We start from the raw sequence: 6,000 nt of genomic DNA, 5'->3' as shown, positions 1-6,000 counted from the left end.
CAGGTGTGTTCATTCTGACCTGTAAGAATGTGCCATGACATATTGAGTCTCTGCCAAAATGAGAGAGAGAGAGGAGGGGGGACTGGCATTATATTTCCTCTGCTTTTTTGATGGTTGCACAGATAATACAATACATTTGAGATTTAAGATTTAGAATGTATTTCAGAAATGTAAGAAAAGTCAAGTTTTTTAAATTTATTTTTTAAATTTTCTGCAGGACACTGGATTTGCTTTCAAAGCAAGCACTGGAAGAGTGGAGCCTGAGGACAATTCTAAACCACATCCATCACTAGTGCACCAAAAATATACACAGTACACACACACACACACACACACACATATATATATATAATTGGCATCGGATGCAACATTTACACATACATGTAAGAAGTACAATACCACAAAACCACACATATTTTTCAGTAATTTGAATAAACAAAATGCATTATTAAATTACATAGCTGACATGTTAAAAAGCAACTGGCATATAAACCATCTGGATAGGTTTTAATGTGTTTCAGAAAATATAAGTAAAAGAAAAAACTGCAGTACCCTGAAATCAAATTCAATAATCTACCTGTAAACCCAGAATCTGAACCGTTATGCCAAGACTGCCATCCTTAAGTGGATGCTGTTAATAGACTCACACGTTGTGCCAGCTGGTTCGCGGGTTGGTAGCTTTCTTCTTGCTCTTGTTCTTTTCTGTCTTTAACAATGAGCCATGCAAAATGCGTGCTCACGCCGTTCACGTTTCAATGCAAGAAGGTGCGTAGCCCTCCTCGGTCAATGTTAACGAAGTAAAATGCATCTGAACGCTTATGTACTCTATCGGAGGCGGAGCAAGTAGCAGCAGCAGGAAAGGTAAGTCCACGCCCCATGGGTGTGTCCAACGCAAATGAGAGCATTGCATCCACCTGCCAGCGCATTTCTACAGCAGTCAGGAGCCACTTAGCGCGCAGAGAGAGACAGCCTGGTGTTTGAGCTTTCAGACCAATTAAAGAAAACACGGAATACTTGAAGTTGGCCGTCTCGAGGATTTGCCAGTCGGAGTATTCTATTGCTTAAGATCGCACTATCCTAGCGAATACTAAAGTGGAATTTTTCAATCAATGAAAAAGGCAGAAAGTGGCGGCAAATCAGACCAGAAATAGCCCGAGCTCGAGTGCTTTTCAAGATAAGGGACCCAAGCCATTTGACACAGAATCGACACTGTCTATTCATATATATATATATATTTTTAGAAAACGTCAATTTCAGTGGATTCCTGACTTTTCCTAGATGACTTTTATGAGTGGGATCTCAACTGCCTGTGGCGGAGAGTAGCTAACAAAGAGGTAACTATTTACTTGAACTTTTCACTGACAGCAGGCAATGTGCATCATTCCTTCCAAAAGGATAAAGGAAATTTACAGTATTTTCTATTATCAGACGACTGATGTGACAGCTGTTCAAACCGTTCCTTCAGATGTCATTGAATTTACAGTTGTGTGTAAGCTTTTTTGAACATTTGATATGTTGGATGTGCCAATTGAGTTGTGCATTATTATTATTATTATTATTATTATTATTATTATTATTATTATGGCAGTAGTAGTAGCAGCCGCAGCAGATGTTATGTATGCATTGGAATGGTTCTAGAGTTTTTCTTCGGAGTCCGAGTCGTTACTTTTAGAAAATGCTTTGATTTCCAGAGTTAAAAAAACTAATTCCAGTTGCATGTGCGATACTAAGTGGGTGTATGTTAAAGAATGTGTGTTATATCTGGTTACCTTAGAGTTTATTTATGAGTAGTCTGGTTTTAAAGGCGTTTGAGGTATATTCAACTTGCTCGTAATTTGCGGGTGATGCGCTCATATTGCATAGCTCTATCTCTCAACGAGACACAGCTAAACGTGCTAAACCTCCGGCTTCTCTGAACTTTTACTGTACGCAGTTTCTGTTGCCAGGATTTTCTCTGTCTTTCTCTTCCTTTTTTGCAAGTCCAGTCAGTTCGCCAGTGAACTGTCTGTTCAAGCAGACTTGCCAGAAAGGCGCTGGGACGCGCATAAAGTGGAATGGTAGCCTACATTACGCACAGCGAATCCAATGTGCTTTCTTTAACCATAACCTCAAGCAGTTAAAGCAAATGGGCCACAGTGTAAATTAGTGCCTAATGTTTTCGTTAATTGTACTTAAACAATCAAAATATTCTATATAACGACATTCTTATCTGCTGTATAAAATATTACACCCTACTTCTACTACCAACGTCTTATGACAGATCCATACATTTGAATGAAACCCCCCATTAAATGAAACCACCATTGAAACCACCATTAAAACTACGTAGGTAGCTCACTATGCTATTACAAAATCTAGGCTAAAGAAATATAGCCTATAGATCTAGATGGAGAGTCGAGGTCTAAGCTATACCTCACCGGTCTCAATTTTTCTTTACACATTAATAAACCTACATTAAGCGCAAGGTAGTTTTAAATGTGTCAGGCTAATAGTCTACACAAGCAAACGAAAAATAAATAAAATTCGCGTAGATTATTGTAAAACCCTCTATGCACGGTAGTTTTCTCTGGAAATATATCATCATTGGGGTGACTAAGGTTATTTCAACATTGTAAAACAACGTGTATTAGCCTACTTTCCACACATTTCAACTTGAGCCTGAAATTATTTGCGCATGCAATGGAATGTAACTCCGGTCCTCCTAAAGTAATTGGGTATTTTAAATGATCTTACCATGACTTTCTATTATAAATCTTGCGTTTGTTAAACGATTCTCCCCTAGAAAATGTGGTTTAAGCCCGCTGCTTAATATTTACAGGCGCAAGACAACCATGCCGTGCATAGTCAGTGGCTAGACACAGATCTTAAAGTTTGTTCTTATAGCCTAACTGTTCTAGCGATAAATCTATTCTGTCATTGTGTTGTCAAAAGTATTGGAATATAATCAAGTATATAATTCGACATGGCAAATTGATTACCATAAAAAAATGTACTGATATTAACACTGTACTAGCTAAATTGATACTTTAATACTATATTAGCTCGTTTGCTGTGAATGATGATGATGATGATGATGATGATTATTATTATTATTATTATTATTTCCTTTAATAAACCCCAATAATTGTAGCGTAATCCCTTTTTATCGACTTCATATGCAAGGATTGAGTTGTCATATAGCCTACTTTGATTAAACTTGTCACCAATACGCCTTGTTTAGCTTTGCCCGCCGCCGTGAGCAATCGATGTACGTGTAGCTTGATGAATATTTCTGGTCGTTGACTACCTTTGTTATCATTCACTTATGTGAAAGCCATATCCAAAAGGACAGAACGTAATGGAATTATGATTTCGTTGGATTTGTTTTTCTTCGGGCCACATGCGGTTTTCCAACGCAAAAAAGATTAGCATATGTTCAGGAAGCGTTATGAAACCACCACAAGCAGACGTTTTGTACAGTAGCCTAGGCTACTTCGGGTGTTTGTTGGCATTCACTCACTGACTGATTTTGAGAAAGATCTGGTTCATGCATAAAATAATGTGACGTTGCCAAATTATGGGAACATGTGTTTCGTGAGGAACTATATATTTTGGTTTTAGTAAAACCAAACATGAAATAAAATTAAAAAAAACAGGCCTTACGCCAGGATTTAGCAGTATTTATTGGCCTTAGCTGTAATGGTTGCTAAATTTTTTCCAATTCGGTATTGGCATGGGCAGGCCCGACTACATGTCTTTTTGTGTTTTAAATATAATCTCATCAAATGAGTCAATATTAAATTAAACGCAGCAGTGAAACCTTTTAATTATTTACTGATTTTTAGTCAGCAGTTTGTTTTCTTTTTGCCAGACGGTTATCAAACACCTCTTTGTGCCGCATACCTAGCAACAAGAATGCCAAAGTCGTGATGCATTTTTGTTCATACTATAGCCTGCTGGCAGATATTCCCGTTAGAGACGTATATGAGCTAATTTAAGATATTTGATCATATAATTTTATAAAATCGGCATATTTATTTTACATTCCCTAGTTTCTGAGGCATTGATAATGTCAACCGGTTTCGAAAATGATGCATTGGATTGGCCGCACATTGTTTTTATGTGCGATAATGGTTAAGAGCAGTTAAACACTTTTCAGTGCCGCGCAACGAACAATCCAAATGACAAAACTAATACGACATGTTTGATAAGTAAAACAAGCGAAAAATTCGCATTTTAGTCTTTATAGGCAGTTATATTTTAATTTTAACTTACCTTTTTAACCAACTAGAATAAATAAATAAATAAATCAATAAATCAATAAACCCTCCTTTATCTTCGCGGATGACTGACTCTCTGCTGCAGGCCTACCTTCAGGCAATATTGTAGCCTATGCAATGTATAGTGTTTAGAACTTTTTTTGAAATCATTGTTTTTAAAAAGGCTATATTATAGGTATGGATTTATGGTCAAACGCTGCATTTTTAATAAGTTGGCCTGTGTAACTTGCAGGTGGGAGGGTAGTGGGGTTTGACTAGATAAATAGCAGGATAGTTAACAGATTACTTGCAAATAGCTGAGGTCTGAACAGCTGGTTTCATTCACGCATGTAAATTAATTATTTTCAACAATATCACGATTTCTGTCCTCTTTCTCCTTTTCTTCATCTTTTCAGCTCTTCTGCAGCTTGACCCAATGTTTAGTGAGATAGATTGCCTTGGATTTTTACAGTTTTGTTAGATATGGGGTGATATTTAAAATGTTCTTCAGTGCTGTTTTTTTTCTGTGCTCTTCACAGTGTATTTTCATTAAGATTGTAAGAAACAGAAATCTACAATCAGAATCCCAGTATAAATTACCTGGAAAAAGTGAACAGGGGCAGGATAAGTCCACAGGATGAAGCTCATGGTGTTTAGCATTTCAGGGTGAAAGTCTTGTTATGTTGGTTAAGTATTTCTGGGGGAACTAGCCTGTCTGTTCCCCATTCACCATGTATCAATACATTGAATTGTTCCAGTTCACTTTTGCTGATGCCAGTTTCTCAAAAGGCCACAGCTTTTTACTCAATGATGGGCGCACCTAAAGCATCTACATACAGAGGACTATTGTACTTGTATTGAGGCAGAGGCACTTGGTGACATTCAGGATGATGAGTTGTTTGATTACATAGGCTTAATTTATAATCAGGAACACCTTTAACAAAATCTTTGCCCTGGGAACGTTTGCTTTACGGTATTGTGCATGGTTACTTTGAAATAGAAACCTGTACGTGGAGAGTAAAGTGACATGACAGTAATTGCCTGAGACAATTATTCACTTTTGGTTGTCTTCTTTGAAGTAACCTGCTCTGTGTCTTCTCAAATGTAGAAAAAGGAATATTACAAATTTAAAAGGTAATGATAGAGGTGACGTAGTTATGGAGGGACCCTAAATTAGTGAATGGGGGTGCTGAAGGTATCTCTAGCTGTAAAATAATCAATCACCGGAATAGGATGTAGTGAACATAGGTTCAGTTCAACATAAAACAACACTATTCAATGAGTCGGAATGGACTGTCTGCTCTGGTTAGGGGTGCTAGGCTATGATTCTGTTTGATCAAAGGGGCTACGCTTATGCATATTTATGGTTGGAGTTTATGAGTACTTCTATAAACATCAGGAAAACTACTGTCTGTAAGTGAGAATTCAAATTTAAAAGGTCAGTATGAAAACAGGAGGCAGAGATAATTAGATGTAGCCTATTGAGAGGTGAGGAAATGCATAGAGATAATTAATACTTGAAGATGTCACTGTTGCAAGTTTAACAATGTAGGACAAAATATGTATTTCATGCAATGAAATATTTTGTGATCACCCCTTTGCATCTGTATGTTGAAATTGACAGAAGACTGAGCTGGGCTTCGTATTGCTTTATGATGTAGAAGTTCTTGCCACTGAGTGATTTTGTTTCTTTGGCATGGAATGGCTGGAACTTGGCAGTTGCATGAGATCCTCTAGCTTTGAACCGTACTGTTTCTTATTC

General features: G+C 37.3%; 1 protein-coding gene across 2 annotated transcripts in view; it reads left to right on the top strand.

Moving 5' to 3' along the window:
* The first annotated feature begins 941 nt into the window (after positions 1-941).
* Positions 942-6,000, top strand: part of LOC118210921 (semaphorin-3F-like) — a 77,158-nt gene continuing 72,099 nt past the window's right edge. For both annotated transcript variants that reach the window (XM_035387431.1, XM_035387429.1), the window contains exon 1: positions 942-1,334. The gene's annotated coding sequence lies outside the window, so the exon portion shown is untranslated. The remainder of the gene's footprint in view (positions 1,335-6,000) is intronic.

This window comes from Anguilla anguilla, chromosome 13 (assembly GCF_013347855.1).
Source record: "Anguilla anguilla isolate fAngAng1 chromosome 13, fAngAng1.pri, whole genome shotgun sequence".
NCBI classification, from domain to species: Eukaryota; Metazoa; Chordata; class Actinopteri; order Anguilliformes; family Anguillidae; genus Anguilla; species Anguilla anguilla.
This window is presented reverse-complemented; position numbering and strand designations above follow the sequence as displayed.